Below are 24,154 nucleotides of genomic sequence, written 5' to 3' on the forward strand. Positions count from 1 at the left end.
AGGCAACATACCAGTAACCTAACTATGTACTGGCCCCCAGTCTGTCTCCATCCAACATACCAGTAACCTAACTATGTACTGGCCCCCAGTCTGTCTCCATCCAACATACCAGTAACCTAACTATGTACTGGCCCCCCAGTCTGTTACCAGGCAACATACCAGTAACCTAACTATGTACTGGCCCCCCAGTCTGTCTCCATCCAACATACCAGTAACCTAACTATGTACTGGCCCCCCAGTCTGTCTCCAGGCAACATACCAGTAACCTAACTATGTACTGGCCCCCCAGTCTGTTACCAGGCAACATACCAGTAACCCAACTATGTACTGGCCCCCCAGTCTGTTACCAGGCAACATACCAGTAACCCAACTATGTACTGGCCCCCCAGTCTGTCTCCAGGCAACATACCAGTAACCTAACTATGTACTGGCCCCCCAGTCTGTTACCAGGCAACATACCAGTAACCTAACTATGTACTGGCCCCCAGTCTGTTACCAGGCAACATACCAGTAACCTAACTATGTACTGGCCCCCCAGTCTGTCTCCAGGCAACATACCAGTAACCTAACTATGTACTGGCCCCCAGTCTGTTACCAGGCAACATACCAGTAACCTAACTATGTACTGGCCCCCAGTCTGTTACCAGGCAACATACCAGTAACCTAACTATGTACTGGCCCCCAGTCTGTTACCAGGCAACATACCAGTAACCTAACTATGTACTGGCCCCCAGTCTGTTACCAGGCAACATACCAGTAACCTAACTATGTACTGGCCCCCAGTCTGTTACCAGGTAACATACCAGTAACCTAACTATGTACTGGCCCCCCAGTCTGTTACCAGGCAACATACCAGTAACCTAACTATGTACTGGCCCCCCAGTCTGTTACCAGGCAACATACCAGTAACCTAACTATGTACTGGCCCTCCCCCTCAGTCTGTCTCCATCCAACATAGCAGTAACCCAACTATGTAGTTGCCCCCCCCCCAGTCTGTCTCCATCCAACATAGCAGTAACCCAACTATGTAGTTGCCCCCCCCTCAAGTCTGTCTCCATTGTAAAATCTGAGGTACCGATATGAGGAAAATCAACCAGAAACGGTGTAAATAATATATTACATTGGTGAATGACTTTGGACTCTAGATAGGCCAGCCAGTAAATATACAATAACTCAAAGGTATTGTTATGAAACCACTGCATAGGAAAAGGGTCCTTTAGTTGGTTACACTATACACACACTGTACGTTCCAGAAACATTTGTTTAAAATTATAATTGACCGTTATATTTGGAAAAGCCTGTATTTTTTTCCCCTGTCCTAAATACCTCTCCATGAAAACCCCCCTCCAAAACACGGCAGAGAATCTTCTACTAGACGGAATAGAGCTGGAGGGTCAGTACAAACAGGAAGCAGACAGGAAGAAAACAGGACACGAGACAGACAGTTAGAGGATACGTCTCAAATGGCACCCTATTCTCCATACGGGAAAGCCCTCTTCTCCCTATGGGAAAGCCCTATTCTCCCTATGGGAAAGCCCTATTCTCCCTATGGGAAAGCCCTATTCTCCCTATGGGAAAGCCCTCTTCTCCCTATGGGAAAGCCCTATTCTCCATACGGGAAAGCCCTCTTCTCCCTATGGGAAAGCCCTATTCTCCATACGGGAAAGCCCTCTTCTCCCTATGGGAAAGCCCTATTCTCCCTATGGGAAAGCCCTCTTCTCCCTATGGGAAAGCCCTATTCTCCCTATGGGAAAGCCCTATTCTCCCTATGGGAAAGCCCTATTCTCCCTATGGGAAAGCCCTATTCTCCCTTCAGGAAAGCCCTATTCTCCCTTCAGGAAAGCCCTATTCTCCCTTCAGGAAAGCCCTATTCTCCCTATGGAAAGCCCTATTCTCCCTATGGGAAAGCCCTATTCTCCCTATGGGAAAGCCCTATTCTCCCTTCAGGAAAGCCCTATTCTCCCTTCAGGAAAGCCCTATTCTCCCTATGGGAAAGCCCTATTCTCACTATGGGAAAGCCCTATTCTCCCTTCAGGAAAGCCCTATTCTCCATATGGGAAAGAAAGCCCTCTTCTCCTTGTGGGAAAGCCCTATTCTCACAACTGGAAATCCCTCTTCTCCAAACGAGAAAGCCCTATTCTCCTACAGGAGAGCCCTATTCTCCCCATGGGAAAGAAAGCCCTCTGGTGTTCCTTTTGTCCAGATGGGAAAGGGAAAGCCCTATTCTTACAGCAGGACAGCCTTATTCTACCTATGGGAAAGCCCTATTCTCCCTACAGGAAAGCCCTATTCTCCTACGGGAAAGCCCTATTCTCCCTGAGGTACAAAGAGAAAAAGCAGATATTAACATACTCTGCTACTGGACTACTGGGCTACTGGAATACTGGGTTACTGGGCTACTGGGCTACTGGGTTACTGGGCTACTGGGCTACTGGGCTACTGGGCTACCTGGCTATTGGGTTATTGGGCTATTGAGCTACTGGGCTACCTGGCTATTGGGCTACCTGGCTATTGGGCTACTAGGCTACCTGGCTATTGGGCTACCTGGCTATTGGGCTACTGTGCTACCTGGCTATTGGGCTACCTGGCTACTGTGCTACCTGGCAATTGGGCTACCTGGCTACTGGGCTACTGGGCTACCTGGCTATTGGGCTACCTGGCTATTGGGCTACTGTGCTACCTGGCTATTGGGCTACCTGGCTATTGGGCTACCTGGCTATTGGGCTACCTGGCTACTGTGCTACCTGGCTATTGGGCTACTGTGCTACCTGGCTATTGGGCTACCTGGCTATTGGGCTACCTGGCTACTGTGCTACCTGGCTATTGGGCTACTGTGCTACCTGGCTATTGGGCTACCTGGCTATTGGGCTACCTGGCTATTGGGCTACTGTGCTACCTGGCTATTGGGCTACTGTTCTACCTGGCTATTGGGCTACTGTGCTACCTGGCTATTGGGCTACCTGGCTATTGGGCTACTGGGATACCTGGCTATTGGGCTACTGGGCTATTGGGATACTGGAATACCTGGCTATTGGGCTACTGGGCTACTGGGCTACCTGGCTACTGTGCTACCTGGCTATTGGGCTACTGTGCTACCTGGCTATTTGGCTACTGTGCTACCTGGCTATTGGGCTACTGTGCTACCTGGCTATTGGGCTACCTGGCTACTGGGCTACCTGGCTACTGTGCTACCTGGCTATTGGGCTACTGGGCTACCTGGCTATTTGGCTACTGGGATACCTGGCTATTGGGCTACTGGGCTACTGGGCTATTGGGCTACTGGAATACCTGGCTATTGGGCTACTGGGCTACCTGGCTACTGTGCTACCTGGCTATTGGGCTACTGTGCTACCTGGCTATTGGGCTACTGTGCTACCTGGCTATTTGGCTACTGTGCTACCTGGCTATTGGGCTACTGTGCTACCTGATTATTGGGCTACTGTGCTACCTGACTATTGGGCTACTGTGCTACCTGGCTATTGGGCTACTGTGCTACCTGGCTATTGGGCTACTGTGCTACCTGGCTACTGGGCTACTCGGCTCCTTGAACACTCTGAAAATAAAAGTCATATATCCTGTTTTTGCCCAATAGTCTCAACATCAGGGTGACCTGCCAAGGGACAACTCAGGTCAAGGTCCTCATCATGTTGCTGCTGTGGTACTCTGCTGTGGTACTCTGCTGTGGTACTCTGCTGTGGTACTCTGCTGTGGTACTCTGCTGCGGTACTCTGCTGCGGTACTCTGCTGTGGTACTCTGCTGTGGTACTCTGCTGCGGTACTCTGCTGTGGTACTCTGCTGTGGTACTCTGCTGTGGTACTCTGCTGTGCTACTCTGCTGTGGTACTCTGCTGTGGTACTCTGCTGTGGTACTCTGCTGCGGTACTCTGCTGCTGCTGCGGTACTCTGCTGTGGTACTCTGCTGCGGTACTCTGCTGCTGCTGCGGTACTCTGCTGCGGTACTCTGCTGTGGTACTCTGCTGCGGTACTCTGCTGCTGCTGTGGTACTCTGCTGTGGTACTCTGCTGTGGTACTCTGCTACTACTGTGGTACTCTGCTGCGGTACTCTGCTGCGGTACTCTGCTGCGGTACTCTGCTGTGGTACTCTGCTACTACTGTGGTACTCTGCTGCGGTACTCTGCTGTGGTACTCTGCTGCGGTACTCTGCTGCGGTACTCTGCTGCGGTACTCTGCTGTGGTACTCTGCTGCGGTACTCTGCTGCGGTACTCTGCTGTGCTACTCTGCTGCGGTACTCTGCTGTGATACTCTGCTGCGGTACTCTGCTGTGCTACTCTGCTGCGGTACTCTGCTGCGGTGCTCTGCTGCGGTACTCTGCTGCGGTACTCTGCTGCTGCTGCGGTACTCTGCTGCGGTGCTCTGCTGCGGTACTCTGCTGCGGTACTCTGCTGTGGTACTCTGCTGCGGTACTCTGCTGCGGTACTCTGCTGCGGTGCTCTGCTGCGGTACTCTGCTGCAGTACTCTGCTGCTACTGTGGTACTCTGCTGCGGTACTCTGCTGCGGTACTCTGCTGCTGCTGCGGTACTCTGCTGCGGTACTCTGCTGCTGCTGCGGTACTCTGCTGCGGTACTCTGCTGCGGTACTCTGCTGCTGCTGCGGTACTCTGCTGCGGTACTCTGCTGCTGCTGTGATACTCTGCTGCGGTACTCTGCTGTGGTACTCTGCTGCTGCTGCGGTACTCTGCTGCTACTGTGGTACTCTGCTGCTACTGTGGTACTCTGCTGCTACTGTGGTTCTCTGCTGTGGTACTCTGCTACGGTACTCTGCTGCGGTACTCTGCTGCTGCTGTGATACTCTGCTGCGGTACTCTGCTGTGGTACTCTGCTGTGGTACTCTGCTGCGGTACTCTGCTGCGGTACTCTGCTGCGGTACTCTGCTGCGGTACTCTGCTGTGGTACTCTGCTGCGGTACTCTGCTGTGGTACTCTGCTGCGGTGCTCTGCTGCGGTACTCTGCTGTGGTACTCTGCTGCGGTACTCTGCTGTGGTACTCTGCTGCTGCTGTGATACTCTGCTGTGATACTCTGCTGCGGTACTCTGCTGTGGTACTCTGCTGTGATACTCTGCTGCGTTACTCTGCTGTGGTACTCTGCTGCTGCTGTGATACTCTGCTGTGATACTCTGCTGCGGTACTCTGCTGTGGTACTCTGCTGTGATACTCTGCTGTGATACTCTGCTGCGGTACTCTGCTGTGGTACTCTGCTGTGGTACTCTGCTGCGGTACTCTGCTGCGGTACTCTGCTGCGGTACTCTGCTGCGGTACTCTGCTGCGGTACTCTGCTGTGGTACTCTGCTGCGGTACTCTGCTGCTGCTGTGATACTCTGCTGTGATACTCTGCTGTGGTACTCTGCTGCGGTACTCTGCTGTGATACTCTGCTGCGGTACTCTGCTGCTGCTGTGATACTCTGCTGTGATACTCTGCTGTGGTACTCTGCTGTGATACTCTGCTGCGGTACTCTGCTGTGGTACTCTGCTGTGGTACTCTGCTGCTGCTGTGATACTCTGCTGTGGTACTCTGCTGTGGTACTCTGCTGTGGTACTCTGCTGTGGTACTCTGCTGTGGTACTCTGCTGCGGTACTCTGCTGCTGCTGTGATACTCTGCTGTGGTACTCTGCTGTGGTACTCTGCTGCGGTACTCTGCTGCGGTACTCTGCTGTGGTACTCTGCTGCGGTACTCTGCTGCGGTACTCTGCTGTGGTACTGCTGCTACTGCGGTACTCTGCTGCGGTACTCTGCTGCGGTACTCTGCTGCGGTACTCTGCTGTGGTACTCTGCTGCGGTACTCTGCGCGGTACTCTGCCGCGGTACTCTGCTGTGGTACTCTGCTGCGGTACTCTGCTGTGGTACTCTGCTGCGGTACTCTGCTGCGGTACTCTGCTGCGGTACTCTGCTGCGGTACTCTGCTGTGCTACTCTGCTGTGCTACTCTGCTGTGCTACTCTGCTGTGCTACTGTGGTACTCTGCTGCGGTACTCTGCTGCGGTACTCTGCTGCGGTACTCTGCTGCGGTACTCTGCTGTGGTACTCTGCTGCTGCTGTGATACTCTGCTGTGGTACTCTGCTGTGGTACTCTGCTGCGGTACTCTGCTGCGGTACTCTGCTGCTGCTGTGATACTCTGCTGTGGTACTCTGCTGTGGTACTCTGCTGCGGTACTCTGCTGCTGCTGTGATACTCTGCTGTGGTACTCTGCTGTGGTACTCTGCTGTGGTACTCTGCTGCTGCTGTGATACTCTGCTGTGGTACTCTGCTGTGGTACTCTGCTGCTGCTGTGATACTCTGCTGTGGTACTCTGCTGTGCTATTCTGCTGTGGTACTCTGCTGCGGTACTCTGCTGCGGTACTCTGCTGCGGTACTCTGCTGTGGTACTCTGCTGTGGTACTCTGCTGCGGTACTCTGCTGCTGCTGTGATACTCTGCTGTGATACTCTGCTGCGGTACTCTGCTGTGGTACTCTGCTGCGTTACTCTGCTGTGGTACTCTGCTGCTGCTGTGATACTCTGCTGTGATACTCTGCTGCGGTACTCTGCTGTGGTACTCTGCTGTGATACTCTGCTGTGATACTCTGCTGCGGTACTCTGCTGTGGTACTCTGCTGTGGTACTCTGCTGTGGTACTCTGCTGCTGCTGTGGTACTCTGCTGTGGTACTCTGCTGCGGTACTCTGCTGCGGTACTCTGCTGTGGTACTCTCCTGCGGTACTCTGCTGCGGTACTCTGCTGTGGTACTCTGCTGCTACTGTGGTACTCTGCTGCGGTACTCTGCTGCGGTACTCTGCTGCGGTACTCTGCTGCGGTACTCTGCTGCGGTACTCTGCTGCGGTACTCTGCTGTGGTACTCTGCTGCGGTACTCTGCTGTGGTACTCTGCTGCGGTACTCTGCTGTGGTACTCTGCTGCGGTACTCTGCTGTGGTACTCTGCTGCGGTACTCTGCTGCGGTACTCTGCTGTGGTACTCTGCTGCGGTACTCTGCTGCGGTGCTCTGCTGTGGTACTCTGCTGTGCTACTCTGCTGTGCTACTCTGCTGTGCTACTCTGCTGCTACTGTGGTACTCTGCTGCGGTACTCTGCTGCGGTACTCTGCTGCGGTACTCTGCTGCGGTACTCTGCTGTGGTACTCTGCTGCTGCTGTGATACTCTGCTGTGGTACTCTGCTGTGGTACTCTGCTGCGGTACTCTGCTGCGGTACTCTGCTGCGGTACTCTGCTGCTGCTGTGATACTCTGCTGTGGTACTCTGCTGTGGTACTCTGCTGCGGTACTCTGCTGCGGTACTCTGCTGCTGCTGTGATACTCTGCTGTGGTACTCTGCTGTGGTACTCTGCTGTGGTACTCTGCTGCTGCTGTGATACTCTGCTGTGGTACTCTGCTGTGGTACTCTGCTGCTGCTGTGATACTCTGCTGTGGTACTCTGCTGTGCTATTCTGCTGTGGTACTCTGCTGCGGTACTCTGCTGCGGTACTCTGCTGCGGTACTCTGCTGCGGTACTCTGCTGTGGTACTCTGCTGCGGTACTCTGCTGCTGCTGTGATACTCTGCTGTGATACTCTGCTGCGGTACTCTGCTGTGGTACTCTGCTGTGATACTCTGCTGCGTTACTCTGCTGTGGTACTCTGCTGCTGCTGTGATACTCTGCTGTGATACTCTGCTGCGGTACTCTGCTGTGGTACTCTGCTGTGATACTCTGCTGTGATACTCTGCTGCGGTACTCTGCTGTGGTACTCTGCTGTGGTACTCTGCTGCGGTACTCTGCTGCGGTACTCTGCTGCGGTACTCTGCTGCGGTACTCTGCTGCGGTACTCTGCTGCGGTACTCTGCTGTGGTACTCTGCTGCGGTACTCTGCTGCTGCTGTGATACTCTGCTGTGATACTCTGCTGTGGTACTCTGCTGCGGTACTCTGCTGTGATACTCTTCTGCGGTACTCTGCTGCTGCTGTGATACTCTGCTGTGATACTCTGCTGTGGTACTCTGCTGTGATACTCTGCTGCGGTACTCTGCTGTGGTACTCTGCTGTGGTACTCTGCTGCTGCTGTGATACTCTGCTGTGGTACTCTGCTGTGGTACTCTGCTGTGGTACTCTGCTGTGGTACTCTGCTGCGGTACTCTGCTGCTGCTGTGATACTCTGCTGTGGTACTCTGCTGTGGTACTCTGCTGCGGTACTCTGCTGCGGTACTCTGCTGTGGTACTCTGCTGCGGTACTCTGCTGCGGTACTCTGCTGTGGTACTCTGCTGCTACTGTGGTACTCTGCTGCGGTACTCTGCCGCGGTACTCTGCTGCGGCACTCTGCTGCGGTACTCTGCTGCGGTACTCTGCTGTGGTACTCTGCTGCGGTACTCTGCTGTGGTACTCTGCTGCGGTACTCTGCTGTGGTACTCTGCTGCGGTACTCTGCTGTGGTACTCTGTTGCGGTACTCTGCTGCGGTACTCTGCTGCGGTACTCTGCTGCGGTACTCTGCTGTGGTACTCTGCTGCGGTACTCTGCTGCGGTGCTCTGCTGTGGTACTCTGCTGTGCTACTCTGCTGTGCTACTCTGCTGTGCTACTCTGCTGTGCTACTGTGGTACTCTGCTGCGGTACTCTGCTGCGGTACTCTGCTGCGGTACTCTGCTGCGGTACTCTGCTGTGGTACTCTGCTGCTGCTGTGATACTCTGCTGTGGTACTCTGCTGTGGTACTCTGCTGCGGTACTCTGCTGCGGTACTCTGCTGCGGTACTCTGCTGCTGCTGTGATACTCTGCTGTGGTACTCTGCTGTGGTACTCTGCTGCGGTACTCTGCTGCGGTACTCTGCTGCTGCTGTGATACTCTGCTGTGGTACTCTGCTGTGGTACTCTGCTGTGGTACTCTGCTGCTGCTGTGATACTCTGCTGTGGTACTCTGCTGCTGCTGTGATACTCTGCTGTGGTACTCTGCTGTGCTATTCTGCTGTGGTACTCTGCTGCGGTACTCTGCTGCGGTACTCTGCTGCGGTACTCTGCTGTGGTACTCTGCTGCGGTACTCTGCTCTGGTACTCTGCTGCGGTACTCTGCTGCTGCTGTGATACTCTGCTGTGATACTCTGCTGCGGTACTCTGCTGTGGTACTCTGCTGTGATACTCTCCTGCGTTACTCTGCTGTGGTACTCTGCTGCTGCTGTGATACTCTGCTGTGATACTCTGCTGCGGTACTCTGCTGCGGTACTCTGCTGTGGTACTCTGCTGTGATACTCTGCTGCGGTACTCTGCTGTGGTACTCTGCTGCGGTACTCTGCTGCGGTACTCTGCTGCGGTACTCTGCTGCGGTACTCTGCTGCGGTACTCTGCTGCGGTACTCTGCTGCTGCTGTGATACTCTGCTGTGATACTCTGCTGTGGTACTCTGCTGCGGTACTCTGCTGTGATACTCTGCTGCGGTACTCTGCTGCTGCTGTGATACTCTGCTGTGATACTCTGCTGTGGTACTCTGCTGCGGTACTCTGCTGCGGTACTCTGCTGTGGTACTCTGCTGTGATACTCTGCTGCGGTACTCTGCTGCTGCTGTGATACTCTGCTGTGGTACTCTGCTGTGATACTCTGCTGTGATACTCTGCTGCGGTACTCTGCTGCGGTACTCTGCTGCTGCTGTGGTACTCTGCTGTGATACTCTGCTGTGATACTCTGCTGCGGTACTCTGCTGTGGTACTCTGCTGTGGTACTCTGCTGCTGCTGTGGTACTCTGCTGTGGTACTCTGCTGTGGTACTCTGCTGTGGTACTCTGCTGCGGTACTCTGCTGCTGCTGTGATACTCTGCTGTGATACTCTGCTGCGGTACTCTGCTGCGGTACTCTGCTGTGGTACTCTGCTGCTGCTATTCTGCTGTGGTACTCTGCTGTGGTACTCTGCTGCGGTACTCTGCTGCGGTACTCTGCTGCGGTACTCTGCTGTGGTACTCTGCTGTGGTACTCTGCTGCTGCTGTGATACTCTGCTGTGATACTCTGCTGTGATACTCTGCTGCGCTACTCTGCTGCGCTACTCTGCTGTGTTACTCTGCTGTAGTACTCTGCTGTGCTACTCTGCTGTGGTACTCTGCTGTAGTACTCTGCTGTGCTACTCTGCTGTGCTACTCTGCTGTGGTACTCTGCTGTGGTACTCTGCTGTGCTACTCTGCTGTGCTACTCTGCTGCGGTACTCTGCTGTGCTACTCTGCTGTGGTACTCTGCTGTAGTACTCTGCTGTGGTACTCTGCTGTGGTACTCTGCTGTGCTACTCTGCTGTGCTACTCTGCTGTGCTACTGTGGTACTCTGCTGCGGTACTCTGCTGCGGTACTCTGCTGCGGTACTCTGCTGCGGTACTCTGCTGTGGTACTCTGCTGCTGCTGTGATACTCTGCTGTGGTACTCTGCTGTGGTACTCTGCTGCGGTACTCTGCTGCGGTACTCTGCTGCGGTACTCTGCTGCTGCTGTGATACTCTGCTGTGGTACTCTGCTGTGGTACTCTGCTGCGGTACTCTGCTGCGGTACTCTGCTGCTGCTGTGATACTCTGCTGTGGTACTCTGCTGTGGTACTCTGCTGTGGTACTCTGCTGCTGCTGTGATACTCTGCTGTGGTACTCTGCTGTGGTACTCTGCTGCTGCTGTGATACTCTGCTGTGGTACTCTGCTGTGCTATTCTGCTGTGGTACTCTGCTGCGGTACTCTGCTGCGGTACTCTGCTGCGGTACTCTGCTGTGGTACTCTGCTGCGGTACTCTGCTCTGGTACTCTGCTGCGGTACTCTGCTGCTGCTGTGATACTCTGCTGTGATACCTGCTGCGGTACTCTGCTGTGGTACTCTGCTGTGATACTCTCCCGCGTTACTCTGCTGTGGTACTCTGCTGCTGCTGTGATACTCTGCTGTGATACTCTGCTGCGGTACTCTGCTGTGGTACTCTGCTGTGATACTCTGCTGTGATACTCTGCTGCGGTACTCTGCTGTGGTACTCTGCTGCGGTACTCTGCTGCGGTACTCTGCTGCGGTACTCTGCTGCGGTACTCTGCTGCGGTACTCTGCTGCGGTACTCTGCTGCGGTACTCTGCTGCTGCTGTGATACTCTGCTGTGATACTCTGCTGTGGTACTCTGCTGCGGTACTCTGCTGTGATACTCTGCTGCGGTACTCTGCTGCTGCTGTGATACTCTGCTGTGATACTCTGCTGTGGTACTCTGCTGCGTTACTCTGCTGCGGTACTCTGCTGTGGTACTCTGCTGTGATACTCTGCTGCGGTACTCTGCTGCTGCTGTGATACTCTGCTGTGGTACTCTGCTGTGATACTCTGCTGTGATACTCTGCTGCGGTACTCTGCTGCGGTACTCTGCTGCGGTACTCTGCTGCTGCTGTGGTACTCTGCTGTGATACTCTGCTGTGATACTCTGCTGCGGTACTCTGCTGTGGTACTCTGCTGTGGTACTCTGCTGCTGCTGTGATACTCTGCTGTGGTACTCTGCTGTGGTACTCTGCTGTGGTACTCTGCTGTGGTACTCTGCTGTGGTACTCTGCTGCGGTACTCTGCTGCTGCTGTGATACTCTGCTGTGGTACTCTGCTGTGGTACTCTGCTGTGCTATTCTGCTGTGGTACTCTGCTGCTGCTATTCTGCTGTGGTACTCTGCTGTGGTACTCTGCTGCGGTACTCTGCTGCGGTACTCTGCTGCGGTACTCTGCTGTGGTACTCTGCTGTGGTACTCTGCTGCTGCTGTGATACTCTGCTGTGATACTCTGCTGTGATACTCTGCTGCGCTACTCTGCTGCGCTACTCTGCTGTGTTACTCTGCTGTAGTACTCTGCTGTGCTACTCTGCTGTGGTACTCTGCTGTAGTACTCTGCTGTGGTACTCTGCTGTGCTACTCTGCTGTGGTACTCTGCTGTGGTACTCTGCTGTGCTACTCTGCTGTGCTACTCTGCTGCGGTACTCTGCTGTGCTACTCTGCTGTGCTACTCTGCTGTGCTACTCTGCTGTGCTACTCTGCTGCTACTCCAGGAGGGTTCAGACATTACTCTACTTGTCTTGAGAAAAATGAATCAAGAGACCTCACCAGGAAAAACTCAGGGCCCTATCAGAGTATCAGATTTTTCCTGGTCAGTTCAGGTCAGTTCAGGGCCCTGCTCATAAAGCCACCTGGCTGCTACAGTGGTGTCGGTGTGATGAAAACATTCAGCACACAGAATTCAAAAATCCTTACTTCCTGACACATAATATCTCATTCCAACTGACCAGACCAACTTTTACAACAGATTATATTCTAATGAGAAATATAGTGTTGAGCTGTGAGGAAGGTAGACACAGTGTTCCCAGACAACACATTCTTCAGAAGAATGTGAATATTGAGAGGAGCCAAGACACTGACAGGAAATATTAGCATCACGCTACTGAGCCTGACCTAAATTAACCTGGGCCTGTATTCATAAAGCCTCTCAGAGCAGGAGCGCTGATCTAGGATCAGGTCACCCCCTTGTTCATGTAATATTACTCATTCTGATCTAAAAGGCTAAACAGATCCTAGATCAGCGCTCCTGCTCTGATAAGCTTTATGAATATGGGCCCTAACCTCCTTATAATAAACCAAGACTTTCAGTCCATCCTGAGTTACAGCAGACTGATAGCTACAGGATTACAGCAGATTGATAGCTACATGATTACAGCAGATTGATAGCTACAGGATTACAGCAGACTGATAGCTACAGGACTACAGCAGATTGATAGCTACAGGATTACAGCAGATTGATAGCTACAGGATTACAGCAGACTGATAGCTACAGGACTACAGCAGATTGATAGCTACAGGATTACAGCAGACTGATAGCTACAGGATTACAGCAGACTGATAGCTACAGGATTACAGCAGACTGATAGCTACAGGATTACAGCAGACTGATAGCGACAGGATTACAGCAGACTGATAGCTACAGGATTACAGCAGACTGATAGCGACAGGATTACAGCAGACTGATAGCTACAGGATTACAGCAGACTGATAGCTACAGGATTACAGCAGACTGATAGCTACAGGATTACAGCAGACTGATAGCTACAGGATTACAGCAGACTGATAGCTACAGGATTACAGCAGACTGATAGCTACAGGATTACAGCAGACTGATAGCTACAGGATTACAGCAGACTGATAGCTACAGGATTACAGCAGACTGATAGCTACAGGATTACAGCAGACTGATAGCTACAGGATTACAGCAGATTGATAGCTACAGGATTACAGCAGACTGATAGCTACAGGATTACAGCAGATTGATAGCTACAGGATTACAGCAGACTGATAGCTACAGGATTACAGCAGACTGATAGCTACAGGATTACAGCAGACTGATAGCTACAGGATTACAGCAGACTGATAGCTACAGGATTACAGCAGACTGATAGCGACAGGATTACAGCAGACTGATAGCTACAGGATTACAGCAGACTGATAGCTACAGGATTACAGCAGACTGATAGCTACAGGATTACAGCAGACTGATAGCTACAGGATTACAGCAGACTGATAGCGACAGGATTACAGCAGACTGATAGCGACAGGATTACAGCAGACTGATAGCTACAGGATTACAGCAGACTGATAGCTACAGGATTACAGCAGACTGATAGCTACAGGATTACAGCAGACTGATAGCTACAGGATTACAGCAGACTGATAGCTACAGGATTACAGCAGACTGATAGCTACAGGATTACAGCAGACTGATAGCTACAGGATTACAGCAGACTGATAGCTACTGATAGCTACTTGGCTCACTTGGATAGTCTCCCATTGCAGGCAGTCAGTGTCTGCCTTCCAAAGGGTTCTCTCTGTGTTCTGGACTTGGGCCTAATCATCGACCCATTTCCCCTTCCTGAATCACTGCATCGCCCTTCAGTCAGTCAGAGAGAGCAGAGTCTCAGTTGTCATACACCACTGAGAGATAAGACACCATTTGCCTTCATATGGGATGACACGGGATGGGAGGAAGACCTTATTAATGGAGGATGGCCCAGACTGACGATCTCTGTTGGGAAAAGAAACCGGAGGGCTCACAGCCCACCATTTAAAATCAGAGTCCATATGTTCCCTAACACCTTTATATTCCATAACACAGCCCACCATTTAAAATCAGAGTCCATATGTTCCCTAACACCTTTATATTCCATAACACAGCCCACCATTTAAAATCAGAGTCCATATGTTCCCTAACACCTTTATATTCCATAACACAGCCCACCATTTAAAATCAGAGTCCATATGTTCCCTAACACCTTATATTCCATAACACCTTTATATTCCATAACACCTTTATATTCCATAACACCTTTATATTCCATAACACCGTTATATTCCCTAACACCTTTATATTCCATAACACCTTTATATTCCATAACACTGTTATATTCCCTAACACCTTTATATTCCATAACACCTTTATATTCCCTAACACCTTTATATTCCCTAACACCTTTATATTCCCTAACACCGTTATATTCCCTAACACCTTTATATTCCATAACACCTTTATATTCCATAACACCTTTATATTCCCTAACACCTTTATATTCCCTAACACCTTTATATTCCCTAACACCGTTATATCTCATAACACCTTTATATTCCCTAACACCGTCATATTCCATAACACCGTCATATTCTGTAACACTGAGCTAAGCAGGGTTGGTCCTGGTCGGTCCCTGGATGGGAGTCCAGATGCTGCTGGAAGTGGTGTTGAAGGGCCTGTAGGAGGAACTCACTCCAATTTGCTTACCGCCCAAATAGGTCCACAGACGATGCAATCTCAACCACACTGCACACTGCCCTAACCCATCTGGACAAGAGGAATACCTATGTGAGAATGTTGTTCATCGACTACAGCTCGGCATTCAACACCATAGTACCCTCCAAGCTCGTCATCAAGCTCGAGACCCTGGGTCTCGACCCCGCCCTGTGCAACTGGGTACTGGACTTCCTGACGGGCCGCCCCCAGGTGGTGAGGGTAGGTAACAACATCTCCTCCCCGCTGATCCTCAACACTGGGGCCCCACAAGGGTGCGTTGTGAGCCCTCTCCTGTACTCCCTGTTCACCCACGACTGCGTGGCCACGCACGCCTCCAACTCAATCATCAAGTTTGCGGACGACATAACAGTGGTAGGCTTGATTACCAACAACGACGAGATGGCCTACAGGGAGGAGGTGAGGGCCCTCGGAGTGTGGTGTCAGGAAAATAACCTCACACTCAACGTCAACAAAACTAAGGAGATGATTGTGGACTTCAGGAAACAGCAGAGGGAACACCCCCCTATCCACATCGATGGAACAGTAAAGGAGAGGGTAGCAAGTTTTAAGTTCCTCGGCATACACATCACAGACAAACTGAATTGGTCCACTCACACAGACAGCATCGTGAAGAAGGCGCAGCAGCGCCTCTTCAACCTCAGGAGGCTGAAGAAATTCGGCTTGTCACCAAAAGCACTCACAAACTTCTACAGACGCACAATCGAGAGCATCCTGGCGGGCTGTATCACCGCCTGGTACGGCAACTGCTCCACCCTCAACCGTAAGGCTCTCCAGAGGGTAGTGAGGTCTGCACAACGCATCACCGGGGGCAAACTACCTGCCCTCCAGGACACCTACACCACCCGATGTTACAGGAAGGCCATAAAGATCATCAAGGACATCAACCACCCGAGCCACTGCCTGTTCACCCCACTATCATCCAGAAGGCGAGGTCAGTACAGGTGCATCAAAGCTGGGACCGAGAGACTGAAAAACAGCTTTTATCTCAAGGCCATCAGACTGTTAAACAGCTACCACTAACATTGAGTGGCTGCTGCCAACACACTGACACTGACTCAACTCCAGCCACTTTAATAATGGGAATTGATGGGAAATGATGTAAATATATCACTAGCCACTTTAAACAATGCTACCTTATATAATGTTACATACCCTACATTATTCATCTCATATGCATACGTATATACTGTACTCTATCATCTACTGCATCCTTATGTAATACATGTATCACTAGCCACTTTAACTATGCCACTTTGTTTACATACTCATCTCATATGTATATACTGTACTCGATACCATCTTCTGTATCTTGCCTATGCTGCTCTGTATCATCACTCATTCATATATCCTTATGTACATATTCTTTATCCCCTTACACTGTGTATAAGACAGTAGTTTAGGAATTGTTAGTTAGATTACTTGTTGGTTATTACTGCATTGTCGGAACTAGAAGCACAAGCATTTCGCTACACTCGCATTAACATCTGCTAACCATGTGTATGTAACAAATAAATTTGGATTTGATTTGATTTCCTCTGGTCTAGAAGAATATCCCAATGCCCCAGGGCAGTGATTGGGGACACTGCCCTGCGTAGGGTGCTGTCTTTCGGATGGGACGTTAAACGGGTGTCCTGACTCTCTGAGGTCATTAAAGATCCCATGGCACTTATTGTAAGAGTAGGGGTGTTAACACTGGTGTCCTGGCTAAATTCCCAATCTGGCCCTCAAACCATCTCAGTCACCTAATAATCCCCAGTTTACAATTGGCTCATTCATCCCCCTCCTCTCCCCTGTAACTATTCCCCAGGTTGTTGCTGTAAATGAGAACATGTTCTCAGTCAACTTACCTGGGAAAATGAGTTTACCTACCCGTTGGCCAATAATACAGAGGGTAGTGGTGGTTTACCTACCCGTTGGCCAATAATACAGAGGGTAGTGGTGGTTTACCTACCCGTTGGCCATTAATACAGAGGGTAGTGGTGGTTTACCTACCCGTTGGCCAATAATACAGAGGGTAGTGGTGGTTTACCTACCCGTTGGCCATTAATACAGAGGGTAGTGGTGGTTTACCTACCCGTTGGCCATTAATACAGAGGGTAGTGGTGGTTTACCTACCCGTTGGCCATTAATACAGAGGGTAGTGGTGGTTTACCTACCCGTTGGCCATTAATACAGAGGGTAGTGGTGGTTTACCTACCCTTTGGCCAATAATACAGAGGGTAGTGGTGGTTTACCTACCCGTTGGCCATTAATACAGAGGGTAGTGGTGGGTTACCTACCTGTTGGCGAATAATACAGAGGGTAGTGGTGGTTTACCTACCCGTTGGCCATTAATACAGAGGGTAGTGGTGGTTTACCTACCCGTTGGCCAATAATACAGAGGGTAGTGGTGGTTTACCTACCCGTTGGCCATTAATACAGAGGGTAGTGGTGGTTTACCTACCCGTTGGCCATTAATACAGAGGGTAGTGGTGGGTTACCTACCCGTTGGCGAATAATACAGAGGGTAGTGGTGGTTTACCTACCCGTTGGCCATTAATACAGAGGGTAGTGGTGGTTTACCTACCCATTGGCCAATAATACAGAGGGTAGTGGTGGTTTACCTACCCGTTGGCCATTAATACAGAGGGTAGTGGTGGTTTACCTACCCGTTGGCGAATTCTTACAAGGCACCCCGCCCTCCTTCCCCTTTTCCTCCATCTTTTCCTCATGCTGATGACATGGATTTGGGACTTGTCTTGACAAAGCAGTATATCCTTCGCTTCGGACTCATTAAAGAAAAAATCTTTGTCCAGTTCGAGGTGAGCAGTTCTGAAGTCCAGAAGCTCTTTTCGGTCATAAGAGACGGTAGCAGCAACATTATGTACAAAACGAGTTAGAAACAGTAAGAAAAAACAATATAGTGATCACAATATAGTAGCCATATGTAGGAAAACCAAAGTTCCAAAGGCTGGGCCTAATATAGTGTATTAGAGATCAAACAAGAAGTTCAGTAGTGAATCCTATGTTTATGATGTAAAGAATATTTGCTGGTCTGTGGTGAGTAATGAGGAGCAACCAGGCGCTGCTGGTCTGTAGTGTGTAATGAGGAGCAACCAGACGCTGCTGGTCTGTAGTGTGTAATGAGGAGCAACCAGACGCTGCTGGTCTGTGTAATGAGGAGCAACCAGACGCTGCTGGTCTGTGGTGTGTAATGAGGAGCAACCAGACGCTGCTGGTCTGTAGTGAGTAATGAGGAGTAACCAGACGCTGCTGGTCTGTAGTGAGTAATGAGGAGTAACCAGACGCTGCTGGTCCGTGGTGTGTAATTTTTTATTTTTTTTTATTTATTTTACCTTTATTTAACCAGGCAAGTCAGTTAAGAACAAATTCTGATTTTCAATGACGAACAGTGGGTTAACTGCCTGTTCAGGGGCAGAACGACAGATTTGTACCTTGTACCTTGTCAGCTCGGGGGTTTGAACTCACAACCTTTCGGTTACGAGTCCAACGCTCTAACCACTAGGCTACCCTGCCGCCCCAATGAGGAGCAACCAGACGCTGCTGGTCTGTGGTGTGTAATGAGGAGCAACCAGAAGTTGCACTTGACACATTAATGACATTGTTTATTCCAGTTACTAATAAGCATGAACCCATTAAGAAAATGACTGTAAAAACAGTTAAATCCTCGTGGATTGATGAGGAATTAAACATTGTATGGTTGAGAGGGAAGAGGCAAAATGAATGGCAAATAAGTCTGGCTGCACAACCGATTGGCAACCTTAATGCAAATTGAGAAATCATGTGACTAAACTGAATTTAAAAAATGAGGAAACTACACTATGAAACAAATATAAATCACTTAATGAATGATAGTAAAAATATTTGCAGCACCTTCAATGAAATTCTGAGAAAAAAGGCAAACTCAGCTCCTTCATTCATTGAATCAGATGGCTCATTGATAGGGCCCACTGATATGGCCAGCTACAAGATAAGCAAACTTTGGGATGACATGCCAACAACAAACGCTGACACTACACATCCAAGTATATCTGAACAAATTATGGAAGACAAGAATTGTACTTTTGAACTCTGTAAAGTGAGTGTGAAAGAGGTGAACATTTTGTTGTTGCCTATCAACAACGACAAGCCACCTGGGGTCTGACAACCTGGATGGAAAAGGCCTGAGGGATAATAGCAAACGACATTGTCACTCTTATCGTCAATTTAAGCCTACTATGTAGAATATATTCCCTGGTATGAGTGAATCCCTCTACCCTGACTTACTTGTAGAAGTTCTTGTTGACCTTTTTCTCATGGGGGAACCCCAGCATACCACAGATGACCCGAGTGTTTGTGGGGGTCCACCCCACATCACAGATCTGGGCCCAGCCGTCCTTGTACTTAATCTCTACCACGCCCTCGGTGACGGGCATCTTTTTGGTGGGCACCACCGAGCGCAGACGCACCTCCTCCACCCTGTCCTCATCCACCTGCACCTGTAAGGGGGTCAGAGGTCAGAGGTTAGGTCTCAGACAGTGGAGGTTGCTGATGGGGGAGGATGGACTCATAATAACGTCTGAAACGGAGCGAACGGAATGGCATCAAACACAGGGAAACCACGAAAACCATGGAAACCATGGAAACCATGGAAACCACGTGTTTGATGTATTTGATACCATTCCCCTTATTCCACTACAGCCATTAACATGAGCCCATCCTCCCCAAATGGAGGTGCCACCAACCTCCTGTGGTCTCAGAGGTTATGGGTCAAGGTTATACAGGTCATGCAGACACACCTCCTCCACCTGAACCTGTAGCAAGGGGTCAGGGGTCATACAGATGCACCTCCTCCACCTTGCTCTCGTCCACCTGCACCTATAACGAGGGGTTCAGGGGTCATAGTTCGTACAGGGGTTATACAGAGTGCTGTGGTGTCACCTATGACCCGATGTGACCCCCTCAGAGCAATAGAACTTTGTGAGGCCTCTGTGAACTTTGTGTTATGTAGCCTGATCCACAGTCCTAACTCGTTCTGTGACAGAAACACAACGTGATCTCTCCCGATCAGTCCGAGTGTTACGTAGCCGGATGCCAGATCTGCTTGTGCTGCCAAGCGGACCATCAGAGTTTCTCGTGGTGTGAATGACATCACTGAAGACAGATAGAGACATATGGAACATTTCCCCCCCACACACGATGTTCAGAAACCAAGGCTGCTTGGGAGTCACATTGTGGTGCTTCGTGTTATATTGGATTGACAGATAAAATGATATCTTACATTAGGCTATCACACAGAAACCTGAGCAGAGCAGGGGAGCTACAACTGACATATCGCTAGACGGGAGTGTCAAAGATGTCAAGGTAAATCTATGAAAACCAAGGGTGAAGACGAAGTAAATATCATGGATATTGACGATCACGCATACACCAACGAAAGCCCCACAGAATGATGGTGTTCAACAAGTAACAGTATCACATCAAGCCCCACCGAATGATGGTGATCAACAAGTACCAGTATCCCATCAAGCCCCACAGCATGATGGTGCTCAACAAGTAACAGTATCCCATCAAGCCCCACAGCATGATGGTGATCAACAAGTAACAGTATCCCGTCAAGCCCCACAGAATGATGGTGATCAACAAGTAACAGTATCCCATCAAGCCCCACAGCATGATGGTGTTCAACAAGTAACAGTATCCCATCAAGCCCCACAGAATGATGGTGTTCAACAAGTAACAGTATCCCGTCAAGCCCCACAGAATGATGGTGTTCAACAAGTAACAGTATCCCATCAAGCCCCACCGAATGATGGTGTTCAACAACTAACAGTATCCCATCAAGCCCCACAGAATGATGGTGTTCAACAAGTAACAGCAAAGTGGAGTATCAATGCTTGAAAACTGAACGCAAATACAACGTTTAAAGTTTGGTTAAACACTAACATGGATAATGAAGTACCTGGTTGACTAAAGGCAGTAATAGAGTCTGGTCGTGACTAAAGGCAGTAATAGTAACTGGTTGACTAAAGGCAGTAATAGTATCTGGTTGACTAAAGGCAGTAATAGTAACTGGTTGACTAAAGGCAGTAATAGTATCTGGTTGACTAAAGGCAGTAATAGTATCTGGTTGACTAAAGGCAGTAATAGTAACTGGTTGACTAAAGGCAGTAATAGTATCTGGTTGACTAAAGGCAGTAATAGTAACTGGTTGACTAAAGGCAGTAATAGTAACTGGTTGACTAAAGGCAGTAATAGTAACTGATTGACTAAAGGCAGTAATAGTAACTGGTTGACTAAAGGCAGTAATAGTAACTGGTTGACTAAAGGCAGTAATAGTAACTGATTGACTAAAGGCAGTAATAGTAACTGGTTGACTAAAGGCAGTAATAGTAACTGGTTGACTAAAGGCAGTAATAGTAACTGGTTGACTAAAGGCAGTAATAGTAACTGGTTGATTAAAGGCAGTAATAGTAACTGGTCGTGACTAAAGGCAGTAATAGTAACTGGTTGACTAAAGGCAGTAATAGTAACTGGTCGTGACTAAAGGCAGTAATAGTAACTGGTTGACTAAAGGCAGTAATAGTATATGGTTGACTAAAGGCAGTAATAGTAACTGGTTGATTAAAGGCAGTAATAGTAACTGGTTGACTAAAGGCAGTAATAGTATCTGGTTGACTAAAGGCAGTAATAGTATCTGGTTGACTAAAGGCAGTAATAGTAACTGGTTGACTAAAGGCAGTAATAGTAACTGGTTGACTAAAGGCAGTAATAGTAACAGGTTGACTAAAGGCAGTAATAGTAACTGGTTGACTAAAGGCAGTAATAGTAACTGGTTGATTAAAGGCAGTAATAGTAACTGGTCGTGACTAAAGGCAGTAATAGTAACTGGTTGACTAAAGGCAGTAATAGTATCTGGTTGACTAAAGGCAGTAATAGTAACTGGTTGACTAAAGGCAGTAATAGTATCTGGTTGACTAAAGCCAGTAATAGTATCTGGTTGACTAAAGGCAGTAATAGTAACTGGTTGACTAAAGGCAGTAATAGTAACTGGTTGACTAAAGGCAGTAATAGTAACTGGTCGTGACTAAAGGCAGTAATAGTAACTGGTTGACTAAAGGCAGTAATAGTAACTGGTTGATTAAAGGCAGTAATAGTAACTGGTCGTGACTAAAGGCAGTAATAGTAACTGGTTGACTAAAGGCAGTAATAGTATCTGGTTAACTAAAGGCAGTAATAGTAACTGGTTGATTAAAGGCAGTAATAGTAACTGGTTGACTAAAGGCAGTAATAGTATCTGGTTGACTAAAGGCAGTAATATTATCTGGTTGACTAAAGGCAGTAATAGTATCTGGTTGACTAAAGGCAGTAATAGTAACTGGTTGACTAAAGGCAGTAATAGTAACTGGTTGACTAAAGGCAGTAATAGTAACTGGTTGACTAAAGGCAGTAATAGTAACTGGTTGATTAAAGGCAGTAATAGTATCTGGTTGACTAAAGGCAGTAATAGTATCTGGTTGACTAAAGGGAGTAATAGTATCTGGTTGACTAAAGGCAGTAATAGTATCTGGTTGACTAAAGGCAGTAATAGTAACTGGTTGATTAAAGGCAGTAACAGTAACTGGTCGTGACTAAAGGCAGTAATAGTAACTGGTTGACTAAAGGCAGTAATAGTAACTGGTTGACTAAAGGCAGTAATAGTATCTGGTTGACTAAAGGCAGTAATAGTATCTGGTTGACTAAAGGCAGTAATAGTAACTGGTTGACTAAAGGCAGTAATAGTAACTGGTTGACTAAAGGCAGTAATAGTAACTGGTTGATTAAAGGCAGTAATAGTAACTGGTCGTGACTAAAGGCAGTAATAGTAACTGGTTGACTAAAGGCAGTAATAGTATCTGGTTAACTAAAGGCAGTAATAGTAACTGGTTGATTAAAGGCAGTAATAGTAACTGGTTGACTAAAGGCAGTAATAGTATCTGGTTGACTAAAGGCAGTAATATTATCTGGTTGACTAAAGGCAGTAATAGTATCTGGTTGACTAAAGGCAGTAATAGTAACTGGTTGACTAAAGGCAGTAATAGTAACTGGTTGACTAAAGGCAGTAATAGTAACTGGTTGACTAAAGGCAGTAATAGTAACTGGTTGATTAAAGGCAGTAATAGTATCTGGTTGACTAAAGGCAGTAATAGTATCTGGTTGACTAAAGGGAGTAATAGTATCTGGTTGACTAAAGGCAGTAATAGTATCTGGTTGACTAAAGGCAGTAATAGTAACTGGTTGATTAAAGGCAGTAACAGTAACTGGTCGTGACTAAAGGCAGTAATAGTAACTGGTTGACTAAAGGCAGTAATAGTAACTGGTTGACTAAAGGCAGTAATAGTATCTGGTTGACTAAAGGCAGTAATAGTATCTGGTTGACTAAAGGCAGTAATAGTAACTGGTTGACTAAAGGCAGTAATAGTAACTGGTTGACTAAAGGCAGTAATAGTAACTGGTCGTGACTAAAGGCAGTAATAGTAACTGGTTGACTAAAGGCAGTAAAAGTAACTGGTTGAATAAAAGGCAGTAATAGTAACTGGTTGACTAAAGGCAGTAATAGTATCTGGTTGACTAAAGGCAGTAATAGTAACTGGTTGACTAAAGGCAGTAATAGTAACTGGTTAACTCAAGGCAGTAATAGTAACTGGTTGACTAAAGGCAGTAATAGTATCTGGTTGACTAAAGGCAGTAATAGTAACTGGTTGACTAAAGGCAGTAATAGTAACTGGTCGTGACTAAAGGCATTAATAGTAACTGGTTGACTAAAGGCAGTAATAGTATCTGGTTGACTAAAGGCAGTAATAGTAACTGGTTGACTAAAGGCAGTAATAGTAACTGGTCGTGACTAAAGGCAGTAATACTATCTGGTTGACTAAAGGAAGTAATAGTAACTGGTTGACTAAAGGCAGTAATAGTATCTGGTTGACTAAAGGCAGTAATAGTATCTGGTTGACTAAAGGCAGTAATAGTAACTGGTTGACTAAAGGCAGTAATAGTAACTGGTTGACTAAAGGCTGTAATAGTAACTGGTCGTGACTAAAGGCAGTAATAGTAACTGGTTGACTAAAGGCAGTAATATTAACTGGTTGACTAAAGGCAGTAATAGTAACTGGTTGACTAAAGGCAGTAATAGTAACTGGTTGACTAAAGGCAGTAATAGTAACTGGTTGACTAAAGGCAGTAATAGTAACTGGTTGACTAAAGGCAGTAATAGTAACTGATTGACTAAAGGCAGTAATAGTAACTGGTTGACTAAAGGCAGTAATAGTAACTGGTTGACTAAAGGCAGTAATAGTAACTGGTTGACTAAAGGCAGTAATAGTAACTGGTCGTGACTAAAGGCAGTAATAGTAACTGGTTG

The 24,154-nt window shown here is 48.5% G+C and overlaps 1 pseudogene; it reads right to left on the reverse strand.

Moving 5' to 3' along the window:
- LOC135535967 (lysyl oxidase homolog 3B-like) overlaps positions 1–24,154 on the reverse strand; it is an 84,161-nt pseudogene that overhangs the window by 47,406 nt on the left and 12,601 nt on the right.

Source organism: Oncorhynchus masou, unplaced genomic scaffold (assembly GCF_036934945.1).
Source record: "Oncorhynchus masou masou isolate Uvic2021 unplaced genomic scaffold, UVic_Omas_1.1 unplaced_scaffold_539, whole genome shotgun sequence".
NCBI classification, from domain to species: Eukaryota; Metazoa; Chordata; class Actinopteri; order Salmoniformes; family Salmonidae; genus Oncorhynchus; species Oncorhynchus masou.